Source organism: Salvelinus sp. IW2-2015, linkage group LG15 (genome assembly GCF_002910315.2).
Source record: "Salvelinus sp. IW2-2015 linkage group LG15, ASM291031v2, whole genome shotgun sequence".
Lineage (NCBI taxonomy): Eukaryota > Metazoa > Chordata > Actinopteri > Salmoniformes > Salmonidae > Salvelinus > Salvelinus sp. IW2-2015.
Genome location: NC_036855.1, coordinates 64323205 through 64340811, shown reverse-complemented (window position 1 = coordinate 64340811; position 17607 = coordinate 64323205). Strand labels below are relative to the sequence as shown.

General features: G+C 44.3%; 1 pseudogene; it reads left to right on the top strand.

Moving 5' to 3' along the window:
• The window catches only part of LOC111975085 (rhombotin-1-like), a 31048-nt pseudogene extending 14307 nt beyond the window's left edge, over positions 1-16741 (top strand).
• The last annotated feature ends 866 nt before the right edge of the window (positions 16742-17607 follow it).

Here is a 17607-nt window from a genome sequence, read left to right as displayed (position 1 = left end):
CTTCAGAAGTTCTTGGAGCTAACCCTGCATAACGAGGGTTAGGAGTGATGGGCGTTTCTCCATTTTATTCTCGCTCTCTTTTGTGTGAGGGCTGTCGACAGCTCACCTTCCAAAGCTGTAATCTCACCATGCTTGCGAACAACCAAGTGTTGGAACAAGTTGCCTTCTGTAATAACTTGGAAACCCTGCCGGTTTCTCATCTCAAAATAAGCAGTAATGAATATAATTAGAAAGCTGTTGCATATCTCTGATACATTTCTTTTAATTAACCCCATGTGAATACATTTAAAATAATAGGGGGTGAAAGTGTGGAAAAAACACCCTAATGAAGTTATCTGTTAATTGGGATTGTTTCTGCAGCCAAACCACAGTGAGTTGGGGCCACCAAGAGCTAACAAATCGTGCTGTAAGCATCCCTGCCTACACAGAAAAGGGCCCATGCTGACTTCAAGTGTAAGAAATGCACCTCTGACGTGATGGAAATGACCGGCGGCCTGGAGAAAAGGCAGCCCTGTTCCAGGCCACTCTACTGAGACTCCGTACGCCGCGCTTGAAGCCAGGCCAGTGTTATTGCAGCCCTAATGCGGTCGCCTCATTTGGAGCGGATCAGGAGTAATTATGGTGGGGAAAGTGGCTGCCGATCACGGGGGTCAGGACACTTGTAACATGTGAAAAGAGCAATTATTTCAGGAGACAAAACTCTCCCTTATCCCGGGCAGGGCCAGGGTCAATGCAAGGGACGGCTAGGCTCAGTTTCACCGGGGCTTATTAGCCGCTGCAAAGTTTGCCAGTGTGCATCTCGTTAATGAACAGTCCCCTCATCGGCACAAGGCCCTGCTCTACCCCACTTACCGGGGCTGTTAATTATGTCATCAGAGCATGCAAGCCCAGCAAGCACTTCTCACAGACCCAAGCATTCATAACACAACCGTCTGGAAATGTGGCTATACTGTAAGAGATCACACCCGGACAGAACCCACAGGACTAGTCTAAAACATGCTGAATATAAAACCGTGTCATTGACTGCATTGGCCTGTGAACGACTACTGCATGTGTTTATTCTGTCTTGGAGCGATATGCTCCAACTGCGGAGGGAAATATGAATCCTACAAAGTCTTGATTATGCTTATCATTTTAAATGCACTCATTTGTCTCCTTTCAGCTGGCCTATATTCCAGCTGATATTATGACCAGATGTCTTGTGTTTTGTCTTGGCAATAGAGGAGAATTGGTGTCTACAGGCTCAATTACAGTAATGATGTGAGCTGATTGAAAGGGGCTGATTCATGCAGACAATGGCAGGACATCTGCCTGAGATCCCCATTAACCTCCATGGCGGCTGCCTCGGCCCTGTCTGGGACAACATTCTATTCTGGATTGCCATGGCCACAGCGTTTACAGTGAGAGGGAACACAAAAGCCTGGGTTTACAGCTTCAGCCTCTTCCAAGCCACTGCAATATTCACCGGAAATTCTACTTGAGCAACGCCACCACTGGTTAAGGAGCTCAAATGGTTAGGCTACACCAACAGGACTGAACATTGCTTTTACCAACCCAGAATCTAGGATTTAATTGTTCCCACTCAACATAGTAGAAAGAAATGCCTAGTAATAAACACTAGATTATAATGACTGAATTGAAATGCTGTCCAAGAGAGCATGATTCATTTTCCCATAGAGTTGATCTGTTAGGTGGTTTCTAAAGCCTATCATATCCTTATTGAGCAATGCTTAAACGAATCAGTGTATAGATTCATAGTGCCTGATTTAATGTGTCTGTCTGATGTCTTCTGCAGGAGTCAGTGAGTCACAGAGGAGATGATGAACACTGTTCAGTTGAATGCAGTTGTTAGTAATGTAGCATGTCATTTCTCGGGGCATCTCTCAGCGTCTGTCATTGCGGTTACCAGTCTCTTATTTACTGCAGTGAGCTGAGAGCAGTAATTATACGGGCCCCAGAGATGAGGTCCACTCAGCCCAGCCTCCCCAGAGGCAAGCTGCTGCCTGAGTGATGCTATTCTACCCCCTTCCCTCCGCAGGAACCTAGGGAGCCTGCGTCACATCAAGGTGTCACTCCACCTAATTGATCAAATGTATTTAATTCCAGAGAGTGACCTCACCCACCAGGTAGTGATGTAAGGTACGCAGCACATTTCTATTCAGACGTGCTTATTTAACAGATTAGCATGCAACCAGATGTATGATAGGAGAAGGAGAAAAGGGGATCGGAGGGCAAATCCTCCCCTCTTTCTCTCTCCATCACTCCTTGTCTAATCTGAGGATGTGCCATGCAGATGTGATAATTGCATTTCAATGCTTTAAAACGTTTCCTTGAGTGCACCGAACAGCTTATTTTCCTTTTAAAACGTTAAATACATCAAAAGAGTTACCACAGATTTTATTTTTAGATAGCGGTAAAAACTGATCTTGAAATGGGCTTACATAGAAATCGGATGCTATCTCTATAATGGAAAGTACATGGTCTGACCGTTTCAATGAAGGAAAAAAACATAACTGTACATATTGTTAAGAGATAAGGTCTTTAAAAAAGAAGAGGGGTGGAAAAAGACTGAGATGACAGCCCTTACACCAAGTATTAATGGCAAATGAATTTCTTTCTCAGGGAAAATATTTGGCAAGGCGAGAGCTCCCTCTTTAAAAGACAAATGCATTCCCTGTTGGAATATGAGTCATGGTCTAGCAAGGTGTTTTTTGGGACACCAAACGACACGGGAAGGTCAGTGGCACTTGGATCTGTTAAATGGATTGGATTAAGTGGAGGCTGCCTCTTCGGCTGCAGCCGTTTCCTTTTATAATGTAACTTTTTGTTCTCGGAGAGGCGGCAGGTTGGGAAGGCGCTGTTCCACTCAGGGATTTCACATGGTACTAAGTGTGGTGACAGGTGCAAAAAATGATTCTCCTGGTATTAAGGAAATTGACATGACATTTGTTTTATACAWTCATTTATTCTGTCACTACTCTTTGTTTAGGAAATGCTACATGCAGTGTAGCTACTACTGGAGTTTTCTGAGCCAATTTTCCACAGGCTGTTTTGGTAGATGACATCAAGCATGTGTTTCTTCCCTGAGACAGCAGGATCTGTGCAGTAAGCATCCTGGCTTCCTCATGTATCTGAGACTTTTCCTCTGTTCAGGCAMCAKTCTCAGGCCCATAGAGGGAGCACTGTGTACATGGTGGTGGGGAGGAGTGTCCGACTCACTGCAGTTTCAAATCTGGGTTAGGGAATAGAACATTGCCACATTGATGTTTAGGATGTTTCAACATAGGGAGAGCTCCAAAGAGGCCGGAACAGGGGACGTGCTGTACAGTCATTCCATAGAAGGGGTTAAGCCCCCTCCTTTGCAGAGTTGATGTAAAACACACATGTTATGTAACAGGGTGGGTAAATGGTATGTGGGGGGGTGGTGGTCTAAACCAATTACGAGTGGTTCTCTGGAGGTGGGGAACGACCTTTGTGTATAATTAGTTATCTTATTTAAAGCAAAGATTTTAAGTAAAATAACTAATTAGCTGTCATAAAAGGCAAATTAAAGATTTTTGTGTGATCCCTGAGGGAATTGAGGAAACCCGATTTTGTTTTGCTATGCACATGCACAAACCACACAAACGCACACACACACACACAGCACTCTCTCTCTCCTCATTAAGATTGTTTTTTGTTCTGTGGAAGGCTGACAGGCGAGCACTGTTGGCATACCTGCAGAGAGCTCCTCTAACAAGCCATGAGATGCAGGTAGAACAGACCACCCTTAGCTTGTGTGGCTTCAATTTGAAGCTTTTTAGCTTCATTTACACAGAACATTGGTAGTTATAGCGGGTTTTGTGATCCTAATGCGCCAGCTTCAAGGGGCCCGTTTTGGGGAGGGAGGAGGTGAGGGACCTGGAGGGTAGGCAGAACACTAATTGATGGTTCCCATCACCAGCGCTGGACCAATTAGCCTCCGCTTTCCACTTGTGATAAAGAAATGGGACGAAGGCTGAATACCACCAGAGCTCTTATTCACATACAAACCAAAGCCATCAATTTAACTAACAAGCTCACCCTCTCCCTTTCCCTTATTTTAAAAGGAGAGTTGCTAATTATATTACATTCACAGTATTACTGATGGTCAGAAATTGCTGAACAAATCTGGATCCAATAAGGGGTGTGTGTGTGTGGGAGACAGAGGGAAAGACAAAGGAAGAGAGACAGGAACATGTGCTTTGGTATTCAGCAGAACAAAGTACTTTGTGACAAAGTGCTATGAGGTTTTTGTGCAGGGGAAAACTACATGCTCAGAGAGGAGAATCAGGGGCATTGGGTGATACAACTGCCTAGCTATCAGCAGAGGCTCTGTTTATCATGGAAATAACTACTATGGTTCCAGTGAAACTACAGGGTGGCTGCCCAACACCACTGACATCCAAACACAACTACAGAGGACATCAACACACACATTGGAGCACTACTCTCCTGTAACTGCCATCTCTGACAAATATACTGTAGGTCAATAGCAACTGCCTTTACTAGAACACAACATCTCAACAACAGATCACACCTCCGAAGATAAAGACAAAACATCTAGAAAATGTACTAAAGTTATATAAATGCTACAGCGGGAAAAAGCTAGGAAATTCAATGAAAGCATCCCAGCATACCATGTCTTTAAACCATCGGGCATTTGTCATTTTTATAGGCACCCACATACAAAGCGATGGCCGTCCTCCCTCCCTGTGACGCAGGCTGCGTCCGGTTTTTGAGAGAAATGTGTTTTGAAAGCAGAGAGGCGAGCGGTGGCCGTCGTGTGTTCTATTAGACAGATCAATAGCTCAGTGTGTGAGAGTGTCTTAAGAGCTGTTGTCCTGTGCTTTCAGCTGTGGCAGACCTGTTAGTGCTACGGAGGGGTGCTGCCTGCCACTGCCTCTGTACCAGCAGTGGCCTGAGGGGGGCTTTTAGTCCAAACACAAATGTCAACCACACATAGACTATTAGTGTTTAGTGCAGTTATTAAATGGACTTTATTTGTCCTTTAGGAGGCTAAYAGGCYCACTTAAAGGGGACCTGCGTGACAGCGGGGCAATTTGCGGGTTTAGTTACTCAGGCTCGCTCGTTGCTGACACATGAGTACAGATAAGTGTAAAAGAAGGAAAGGCTGTAATGCAGRGAGCGAGCGTGGTGTGTGTCTGTGTGAGTGCGCGCTGAGAGGCACTTAGGCCATAACATATCTCACRGGGGTCTGCGAGCAGCGTTCWTGTGGTCAGAGGCGTTTTAAAAGGTTAATGTTAATCTATACCAAACAAAGCCCATGAGAAGCTTTTACAGCTGTGGACAGTTCAGAGCAATGAGCGCTGATGAAATGGTAGGTGACTAACATAATATACAGCATGCTGTAAATACCACGGTAAGCAATATGAGGTCTGTCTGTGACTCTGTTACGAGTACAGCTTCAAATAATCAGTAGGCCTGCCTGCCTAGTGTGGTTTACCTGGTGTAATATAGCATCTGTTTCTATGGGAGCAGCAAGTGCCGTGAATGTAGTCCAATGTGATCTGTGTGCCTATCTGAACGGAAGAGTGTTCATGTTAATGCATATGAGCAGAGGCAGTGCACTGTGGCCCTCTCTCTCGTGAGGCCCTGCTGCCTCAAGACGCTGTAGCAGCAGCGTTATCGAAAAGAGAACATGAAAAGTCACTGGTGTTCCTGGGCAGTGAATCACGCCGCGGCGTTTGTCTCCTTATCGCTACAGGTGTGCCGATGCTCTCCGTCCAGCCCAAAGGGAAACAGAAGGGGTGCGCTGGCTGCAATCGCAAGATTAAAGACCGCTACCTGCTCAAGGCCCTGGACAAATACTGGCACGAGGACTGTCTGAAATGTGCCTGCTGCGACTGTCGCCTGGGGGAGGTGGGCTCCACCCTCTACACGAAAGCCAACCTCATCCTCTGTCGCAGGGACTACCTGAGGTAAGAGAAGCCACAGTCAGTCGCCCCTCACAGAACAGAAAGGCCGCGCCCCACCTAGAGCTGTGTCATTAAAAAGTGCTCTCTCTCTCTCACTACTGCTAGTGTAGCGCCACCATGAATGTCTATGAACCTGCCTCTCACTAGAACTCTCTAATTTGGGTCCATTTGTATGTGAACCAGTGTTTTTCTCGAGCTTTTAGAAGACATTTCCTCCCAGGCTGTTTTAGTAGATCAAGCGCTTGTTTGTTCCTTATTATAGGATATCGATACTAACTAGATGTGTGTCAATTAATCCTGAATCCCATTATGCTCATGTGCTGACTCTCCTCAGGCTCTGATCTGAAGCCTTGGGAAGGCGGAGCGGAAAGTTTCCAGTTCCATGTTTGTTTGTTTTAGCTAAAAAAATATATATATATGTTTCAATTGTTTTGTTGCTTGTTTACATGAACACAGCACTCTCCCCTCGTGGTACAGACCTGGTTTCAGTAACAGTAGAGATGGGTCATGTTGAGTTCTGGGAAGACTCCAGGCAGGCTAGCTTCAACCTCAGTGTCTGTGGCTCAATGTTTTTCCCTGTACTCTGCCATCTGCTTGCTAAATTAAACATGATCATTTCCTGGGCGTTAAGTCGCATACCCTGGGGCTTCCGAATGAGATCCTACCATTTATCCCTGAGACCATCCCCTGGGGGCCAGCCTAGAGACCTTGCTGCCCCTGGCCTCTCCCTGTCTCTCCCCTCCCTCTCCCACCCTGCCCCTCCAGCAGGTCCCAACCGAGAGGGGCTTGGGGGCTGGGCGTTGAGAGGAGCCATTACCATCCATCAGCTCCCAACAAGAGTTAATGCTGTTAAGATGCAGTGAGAGAGGTTCACTAAGACTGCTGCTGCCCCCGGAAGGGGCAGATGGTGCAGATGAGGTCATAATAAACGGAGCAAATGACAAGAGAAGGCAAAAATTATTAAGCCAAGAGTGGCGCTTTTGACATGGTTAAATATGATCCCTTAAAAGGGCCGGCTTCTCCCTCCATCTGATTGATTTCTCCTCCCATTATGAAGGCCTTATCGTAGACATCAGCTCCCTGATGAAAATGTGTTCCTATGGTGCAGGCCAGAAGAGGCTAACTGGCCTGACAGGCAGCTCTGCAGAAAGCAAACTCAAAGCAAGACCAGGGCAGAGAGGTGAGAGAGGGAAGAAAATGAGGGGCAGAGGGGGCTAGAGTGGGAGGGAAGAAGCAAGGGAGCGAAACGTAAAGTAGGAGAGGCGAGGGAGAGATGGGCTTTCTGTGTTTCTGCCTGGATCCTGATGGCCTAATGAAATCCAACCCACTTGTCTGCTCTTCAGCCTGAGACAAATGCATGCCACTTAATGGCTGGAGATGTTTGAGATGAATTCTATTATGGAACAAATTAAAAARGTTCCCTTTCMCAGCAGCYAGGGAAGAGACKGRTTTAGAGCRRATAGTTTTAAAGTAGGTGACGCAGGCTCCATACGGCCTTGTAATCCCCTCACAGAGCCCCCGTCCTGCACGGAGAGYGGAACYCTTCCCCTCACCGCCATTAATGAAGTGGAATCCTCCTGTATGGAGCTGCAGTTCATTAGYGACATGCAGRCAGGGTGGATCAAACACWKTTTATTTCCCTGGGTTTGGAGCCCTGCCATGCGCACATTAATTATGATAGGAGCTCCGTCTGTGTTCGTCCTTCAGGAGCTCAGGAGCACCGGTAACATCTTGTGCACGCCCCCCTTCCCCCCGCTCTCCCCTGCCTGGCCTGCCAGCAGCGTCTTCTAAAACCTCAGATCAGAAGTTTCTGAATCCACTTGACATTCTATTCCCTCCGTTGTAAAAGACTGGGTTGGTTTAATAGCAGTTTTACCACACTTTCATTATCACGCAGAACAATAGATTAATTAGGTGTTTAATTTTTGTCTAGGACTCAGTATCTGGCGACCTCGCCAAAGAAGGTTGACAAGCCAGTCATGCTTTTCATCGGCCAAACCCCAAGCCTGACATCATTTTATCTTCTAACGGACTAATATTTTAGGGGGAACGGACTGTATCAGTCATCTACTTATCAAAGTAGAGCGCTTTTAATTGAAATTTTAAAAGCACTTTTTTTCAAGCTAATGGACATTGTAAGTTATGCAGTACCAACGGCACTGCAATGGAAGTAGATATTAATAAGATGTTTTGATGACAGTTTCTGTGGATGTATTCATGTATGTCAAACTTCTCTGCCACCCACCGGAGAGAGAGAGACTTAGAGGAAAAAATATATAAACTCAGCAAAAAAAGAAACGTCCTCTCACTGTCAACTGCGTTTATTTTCAGCAAACTTAACATGTGTAAATATTTGTATGAACATAACAAGATTCAACAACTGAGACATAAACTGAACAAGTTCCACAGACCTGTGACTAACAGACATTGAATGTGTCCCTGAACAAAGGGTGTGAGGGGGGGATCAAAATCAAAAGTAACAGTCGGTATCTGGTCTGGCCACCAGCTGCATTAAGTACTGCAGTGCATCTCCTCCTCATGGACTGCACCATATTTGCCAGTTCTTGCTGTGAGATGTTACCCCCCTCTTCCACCAAGGCACCTGCAAGGTCCCAGACATTTCTGGGGGGAATGGCCCTAGCCCTCACCCTCCGATCCAACAGGTCCCAGACGTGCTCAATGGGATTGAGATCCATGGCAGAACACTGACATTCCTGTCTTGCAGGAAATCATGCACAGAACGAGCAGTATGGCTAGTGGCATTGTCATGCTGGAGGGACATGTCAGGATGAGCCTAAAGGAAGGGTACCACATGAGGGAGGATGTCTTCCCTGTAACGCACAGCATTGGCGATTGCCTGCAATGACAACAAGCTCAGTCCGATGATGCTGTGACACCCCGCCCCAGACCATAACGGACCCTCCACCTCCAAATCGATCCGCTCCAGGTACAGGCCTCGGTGTAACGCTCATTCCTTTGGCGATGAACGCAAATCCGACCATCACCCCTGGTGAGACAAAACCGCGACTTGTCAGTGAAGAGCACTTTTTGCCAGTCCTGTCTGGTCCAGCGACGATGGGTTTGTGCCCATAGGCGACGTTGTTGCAGGTGATGTCTGGTGAGGACCTGCCTTACAACAGCCTCAGTCCAGCCTCTCAGCCTATTGCGGACAGTCTGAGCACTGATAGAGAGTTTGTGCGTTCCTGGTGTTGCCATCCTGTACCTGTCCGCAGTTGTGATGTTCGGCTGTACCGATCCTGTGCAGGTGTTACACGTGGTCTGCCACTGCGAGGACGATCAGCTGTCCGCCCTGTCTCCCTGTAGCGCTGTCGTAGGCGTCTTACAGTATGAACATTGCAATTTATTGCCCTGGCCACATCTGCAGTCCTCATGCTTCCTGCAGCATGCCTAAGGCACGTTCACACAGATGAGCAGGGACCCTGGGCATCTTTCTTTTGGTGTTTTTCAGAGTCAGTAGAAAGGCTCTTTTAGTGTCCTACGTTTTCATAACTGACCTTAATTGCTTCCGTCTGTAAGCTGTTAGTGTCTTAACGACCGTTCCACAGGTGCATGTTCATTAATTGTTTATGGTTCATTGAACAAGCATGGGAAACAGTGTTTAAACCCTTCACAATGAAGATCTGTGAAGTTATTTGGATTTTTACGAATTATCTTTGAAAGACAGGGTCCTGAAAAAGGCGTTTTATTATATATATATATTACAGTTTAAGTCAGCAGTTTTATATACACCTTAGCCAAATGCATTTAAACAAGAATTCACAATTCCTGACATTTAATCCTAGTACAAATTCCCCGTATTAGGTCAGTTAGGATCACCACTTTTATTTTAGAATGTGAAATGTCAGAAATAATGTAATTTTTCAGCTTTTATTTCTTTCATCATTCCCTGTGGGTCAGAAGTTTACATACACTCAATTACTATTTGGTAACATTACCTTTAAATTGTTTAACTTGGGTCAAATGTTTCAGGTAGCCTTCCACAAGCTTCCACAATAAGTTGGGTGAATTTTGGCCCATTCCTCCTGACAGAGCTGGTGTAACTGAGTCAGGTTTGTAGACCTCCTTGCTCAACACACTTTTTCAGTTCTGCCCACATTTTCTATAGGATTGAGGTCAGGGCTTTGTGATAGCCACTCCAATACCTTGACTTTGTTGTCCTTAAGCCATTTTGCCACACACTTTGGAACTATGCTTGGGGTCATTGTCCTTTTGGAAGACCCATTTGCGACCAAGCTTTAACTTCCTGACTGATGTCTTGATGTTGCTTCAATATATCCACATACTTTTCCTGCCTCATGATGCCATCTATTTTGTGAAGTGCACCAGTCCCTCCTGCAGCAAAGCACCCCCACAACATGATGCTGCCACCCCTGTGCTTCACGGTTCGGATGGTGTTCTTCGGCTGCAGCCTCCCCCTTTTTCCTCCAAACATAACGATGGTCATTATGGCCAAACAGTTCTATTTTTGTTTCATCAGCCCAGAGGACATTTCTCCAAAAGTACAATCTTTGTCCCCATGTGCAGTTTCAAACCGTAGTCTGGCTTTTTTATGGCGGTTTTGGATCAGTGGCTTCTTCCTTGCTGAGCGGTTATGTCGATATAGGACTCGTTTTACTGGGATATAGATACTATTGTACCTGTTTCCTCCAGCATCTTCACAAGGTCCTTTACTGTTGTTTTGGGATTGATTTGCACTTTTCGCACCAAGTACGGTCATCTCTAGGAGACAGAACGTGTCTCCTTCCTGAGCGGTATGACGGCTGCGTGGTCCCATGGTGTTAATACTCGCGTACTATTGTTTGTACAGATGAACGTGATACCTTCAGACGTTTGGAATTGCTCCCAAGGATGAACCAGACTTGTGGAGGTCTACATTTCTTTTTCTGAGGTCTTGGCTGAGTTCTTTTGCTTTTTCCCATGATGTCAAGCAAAGAGGCACTGAGTTTGAAAGGTGCCTCCCTTGAAATACATCCACAGGTACACCTCCAATTGACTCAAATGATGTCAATTAGCCTATCAGAAGCTTCTAAAGCCATGACATACTTTTCTGGAATTTTCCAAGCTGTTTAAAGGCACAGTCAACTTAGTGTATGTAAACTTCTGCCCTGCTGGAATTGTGATAGTAAATAATCTGTCTGTAAACAATTGTGGAAAAATATTTTGTCATGCACAAAGTGTCCTAACTGACTTGCCAAAACTATAGTTTGTTAACAAGAAATTTGTGGAGTGGTTTAAAATGAGTTTTAATTTCCGACTTCATACTCTCTCTCTCTCTCTCTCTCTCTCTCTCTCTCTCTCTCTCTCTCTCTCTCTCTCTCTCTCTCTCTCTCTCTCTCTCTCTCTCTCTCTCTCTCTCTCTCTCTCTCTCTCTCTCCTCTCTCTCTCTCTCTCTCTCTCTCTCTCTCTCTCTCTCCTCTCTCCTCTCTCTCTCTTCTCTCTCATCTCTTCTCTCTCTCTCTCCCTCTCTCTCTCTTCTCTCCTCTCTCTCTCTCTTCTCTCTCTCTCTCCTCTCTCTCTCTTCTCTCTCTTTCTCTCGTCTCTCTCTCTCCTCTCTCTCTCTCTCTCTCATTTATATATATTAGCAAATTTTTCGGGCAACATTGAAATCTATATAGGAAGCTTTACACCTTCAAAGATACAACTGTTGAGGAAGGTCAAAAAATGCCTTACGTGCATTAATACAGTAGCTCTCCTTTGTATGAAATCGGACAAACTGTCAATGTAGCGGGTGAATCTCAGAGTTTAGAACAGAGTAGAAGACTTGAAGAGCTCAAGTCCAATCCTCAATGAAACAGAAGACATGCAGATGATGCCGGCATGCAGGGGAGAGTTTGAAGTTAGCGAAGCAGCAAGTTCAAACAGCTAAAGAAAGCACAACCTGTCTCTCCAGATCCACGCTAAATCACACAATAACTGAAAGGAGTGGACAATGGAGGAGAGGCTCTTTAACTTTAATGGCAGTTCATTTTGTTTCAACCAGTGAACATCAGTGAAAGAAAATGACTTCCATTATAAACTGTTATATTATTTTTTCTCTCTTAACGCTGCAGTGTTTTTCTCAATCTTGGCAGTGAACAGTTCAAAATCTGCCTTTTTGTTAATATGCATTTATTTTTTATGGCATTCTGTTGAAGATCATTTCAAATTTCAGTTAACTTTTCAATTATTTGACAATCATACTCTATGGATTGAATAGATATTCCGTGACAGGTCATTTCACACTAAGACAGAGAATATGAAAGTGGAAAGTCACTGGAAAGTCCCACTAAACGGCCTCACCATGGTAATGGCCGGTTTCACTATCTTACAATGGGATGGATTTTGAAGCTATTATAATGTGTCTCAGTTTGTGAGTGACTTCAAATTAGTATTTGTAACCCTGCTAATTCCCTTAAATTAACACTATTTTAAGCTGGGACCTTTCTGTGGCTTAAAACCCTGCCTAAAATGATGACTTCTTAACAAACTAGGATTGGCTGTAGTGAGGGGCAATGTAGTCCTACCTCAAATTTTCCGGCAGCATTCATACTGCACTTCAATGGGTTACTGGACAAATTGTATTCATGTCGAAATAATTTGTATACCAGTTGAGGATATTGACTTTTTCTTAATCCTAACAGCCAAGAAAATGGAACTGCATCGTGGGAATTCAGCAGAAAATATTCTATGTTTGTAATCATTCTTAAAATAACTCAAATCTCTACTTTTATGATGAATCGCCATTAAGGTGTTGCGATCCTCATTCTCACCCCACCGCTCTCCCTAGTGCTATGCATGCTGTCTCTGTAGTCCCTATTCCACAGTGCCTCCCACTAAATGGTCCAGCACAGCGTCTCAATCTATTACTCAAGTGCACTGCAGTCCCTATATCAACCACAGAGCCCAGGGACACACTGCCATAACTCTGAAACATAACCTAATGTTGGCTTTACATCACTGACATGTCCCCTGGGATGCATACAACACTGCATATAATAACGCATCCATATTCACAGGGCAGTCAAGTAGCAGGTCAGCACACACACAGAAGACAGACTAGGTCTGAGTCAGGCCACAGAGATGATAACGCCTGGTTTAGTTTGAGCTAGAACTGATGCTGATAATAACAGAATCAATACAGAAGACTGAGTCCTTTTCATCTTTTTTTTTAAAGAGGAAAGAAATCGCTAATATAGCATGAATAAATCTAAAGCCTGACAATAATTTTACCAGTGGGTTTGAGCAGCAGCACCTCGTCTGGGTGGAAAGCTCGCGTCCAGAGGTCTATATCAACACACTTTACTGGAACAGTAACAGTTCTAACAATGACTTTGTTTCAACACCTCGTATCTATTAGAACCAACAGCTTCTGTCTCGCTCTCTTTCTCATAGTCTAAGGCACCAGCAGCAGTCCTCTCCTCTGGGGCAGTGTGCTCTAATTAGACCTGGGTCTGCTGAGGGATATATGTTTTCTGTGACAAGGGGAGAGCAACCGACAGAGACTAATATGGAGAGGGGATACACTTTTGACTATTCTCTCCGTCTGAGTGTCTGAGCCCACAACTTTGGGAAAAGTGTTTAACATACTGTCAGAGTGGCAATCTGCTGTTGTCTGCCTGATCCCTCTCACAAAGCTGTGGCACTGTCCCATTTTTCCTGCCTGCAGAATGTACAAGTCTATCTGATTCAATCTTCAAATTAAACATAAGGGCAGGCGCTTGGAAAATGTGACTAGGGGCTGCAGGCTCTGGAGTGGAGTTGCCTTTGCTTTGCTTTGAGGAGAAAGATCACACAGTGCCTCTTGCTCTGCTTGTGACCTTCATCGTTTGCCTCCTATCTAATAAGCTTAAACAAACAGCAGTGAAATGTGAGTTGTGCGTCTGTTCAGTGTACTGCCGAACATCTAGTTACTCTCAAGGTCTCCCCGCCATTCTCCCAGGCAGTCTTGAATGAACAGAGGGGGATAAGGCAGTATCCTTGCAACAGGAATTCTTTTGAATGTTTGACTACATTATAGAATTTAGCCTCTTGTGTAAAATCCAGCTGGCTTTGGTTGGAGCAAGTCTCATTAGGTACTTTGGTTTTAAAATAAATAACTTTCAACAGTTCATTGGTTGGCCTCAGACCTGTTTTCATTGCTTTCTCTATGTGCTAGGAGAAAGGCTTTGAAGAAGGGGATTAGAACCATGTGATCATTTTAATTAAGTCATTAGCAAAGAATTAACATCTAGGTTTGTAGCCCTCATTAACAAAAAATATCAAGTGTGTGCCAAGAGATTTGTGTATTACATGAGATGTTTTTCGGATTGGTCTGTTTTTCACCGTTCTTTCTGGGGGTTTTCTTGGCTTTACTTTGTGTTCGTCCTCTGTTGCATGAAGGCTAAGGAAGGTACGTTAATCTTTGTCTGTATTCTCTCTCTCTCTTCCAGGCTCTTTGGTACAACAGGGAACTGCGCTGCCTCAGTAAACTGATTCCCAGCCTTTGAAATGGTGATGAGAGCCAGAGATAATGTTTACCATTTGGACTGTTTTGCCTGTCAGCTTTGTAACCAGAGGTAAGGAGAGCGAGAGCTCACAACTGTGTCGTGAGATTGCCTTTTTCAAATATGTAATGCTGTTCTGAAATGGCCATTAACTCAAACTAGTTAGCCATTTAACAAAAAACCTGCCTCTTGAGGTGCAACAGATCTGTTTTGGGGTCAGTAAAAGCTTACAAAGCTCAACTCAGACTGTCTGTGTAAATCCAGATTTTTTTTTTGTCTGTCTTCCCATTTTGAAAGCACACACGTGCTGCATTTCATTAGCAACACTCTGTTAATTATTTTCTATGTTGACCCTGCCATTAGTTTGTTTTGTGACTAGAAACAACTGGGATTATAAACTCGAGGGAAACAAAATTTGCTCATGTATCAAAAGTGGTACAGCTGCCAGACCAATGCCAAGGCTGATCACACTCACAACACTCAGTGCTTTAGTTGAAAGGTTCACTTTAAGCCACAGCAAGAGGCCACTCTACAGGAACATGCCTCACTAGTTTGGTTACCACACTACAGGGTAGTGGAATTAAACAGATACAATTCTGTTTTTTGTTTTTTTATATATATATTTTATAAATACTGTATGCTATTCAGTCCAGGAATGTTAACTAAGACACCTTAGTGACCCACGTGGGCCAAAACCTTGCTCACTCCGTCCTAGGTCCTGACCGCTCCTCACCTCTGAGCTCTACACTATTACATCCATACATACTCTCCTCACAATACAATGCAACAATCCCATAACAGTACCACAGTGCAGCACAGAGAACACTCTGCTAATCATGGGGTATTGTGACCCTCTCCATCCATACAGCACAAGCACATTAACCTTCCACAGGGATGAGTCAGTAACCATGGTGAGCACCTGGCTGGGGTATGGGAATGCTGGCTGCAGCCACTCATGGGGCCAGGCTTTACTGGCTCACTGATACCACAGCCATTGCCCCTCTGCCAGCCCTCAGCCTGCCCAACACATTACTGTAGCCCAGCCTGATAAGCAGCCCTGCCATCAGTACGGCTGTTCTTATCTTCACTCATTCTGTCTATGAAGCTGTGTGTCGTACAGTACATAAGCACCACCATTTAAAAGGATGCCCCTGAACAAGGCAGTTAACCCACTGTTCCCCGGTAGGCCGTCATTGTAAATAAGAGTTTGTTCTTAACTAGCTTGCCTAGTTAAATAAAAATCAAGGCCTACTTGGGTGTGTTTTTTCTTCAATTGACTTGAAATCTAGAGACAAATTCATACAAGGTGGCACCCAAACTGGTGTATGGAAAGCTCGCCCTGTGGCAGGGTTTCCTTGGAAACCGGTGTGGTGCTTTTCTTGTTTGCCAAGCCTGGGAGGGACTGCTTTCATTGGATGCCAGTCCTCTTGTCCGCATGCTTTGAAATTAGTTTTTTTAAATTTATCTACTTGTATTTGAAGCCACAACTTCAGTGACCATCAGAGAGGCCTTTGAATCACACACAAGGAACAATGGCATTTGCAAACAAGCAACGTCGCCAAACGCGTACAATCAAAGCCCAGAGAGCAGCAATGATCTCAATCAACCACATTCTTCTCCTAGAGCAATGCTATCATTATCAGCCCGTCAACACAAATAACTGTCATATTGTCTGCTACTAATCTCCTTTYTCTCCCCACGTTGTCCTCCTTTTTATTAATGCTTTGCCTTTGTGTTTTCCTGGCTGGCAGGTTTTGTGTGGGGGACAAGTTTTTCCTTAAGAACAACATGATTCTGTGTCAGATGGACTATGAGGAGGGCCAGCTGAACGGCAGCTTTGAGACGCAGGTTCAATAGCCGGGCCCAGTGGCAGCGACCAGYACCCTCGGCCCGCCGTACTTACACATGATGCCATGGATGTTCTGCTGCACTTGGGAAGAGGAGCGTCTGTCTGCTTGCCTGCAATACTTTTTAAATAGCCCTTTATCAGTCCATAYGGACTCTATTGTAAATGTACTACTTTTTGCCCCTCCCTTTCCCACCCTTGCCCCTCCCCTTCCCACCCCAACACTGAGCAGTTACAAGTTTTGATGTACAGTTGTGCCTGCTTAGCTGAGCACTGTATTGCTTGTATGTTTTTGTGARGTTTGTTTTGGGTTTGTTTATTCTTTTCCCCTTTCGGGAACGTTTCCTTGGAGGGTATGTACAGTCTGTTTTCTCTGTATATATAAACTGGAACATTTATTTTATGAAATGTAATGCAATTTTATTACTAGTGTGAATTAAAGATTCTTAAATGTTCTTAGTGAGTTTTTTTTGTTTGTATACCAAAACCAAAGTTGTTTGAGGAGGCTGTCCCATGTGTTGATATATCATTATCATCTATCAAACCACAGAGCTGTAAAAAGCCTTGCGAGGGGGAAAAAAATATTTTTGAAAAAGCAGTGGAGAAAAAAGGAAGTTTTATTACATTTTGCAAAGAGTGCTGATGGAATTAGAAATGCTGTTTCAAATGAACTAAATAAGATTTTATTTGGAATAAAATAATGACTTCTCCAGACTGTGTTGTTGTACTGAGCGTGCAGGTGTCATGAAAGAAGCAGTGTTTGGATGAGAACGCAGAGAGAGAGAGGGAGTCTGCACCCACTGAATCATGCCTCGCTAATTGCCATCTGATTATGAGTGTGAATTGGCTGGGAAATGAAATGCACCAGCAAATAACAAATTAGATAAATGCTCATTGCATTTGAGTTTATTCTAACTAGATGTGGAGCTGCAATAACCAATTTAGGTTGGTGGCACCGTCACTATTTATCTGAGGGGAGAAGGCAAGGAGCAAAACTCAAGACTTTGTTATATCATTATCTTATGAAATATAATTGTGTATATACAATGTAGTATTCTGGAATGATATAGTTATATTAGTTAATACTGTATTAGCAAGAAAGATCACTTGAAACTGTCTATCAGATAGAAAGGATGCAATGTTTGAGACCTAAAATAAGGCACTGTCCACTTTAAGGGAGAATTATGAGTGAAAGCAAAACTTGCATTGAACATATGGGGTATTAAAAGAGAGCGGAGCATATTCAACAGATCTGAATAGCTTTTATGTACAAAGGCATTGCAATTAAGGGATTGCTACTTAGGTGATACAATCCTTTGTC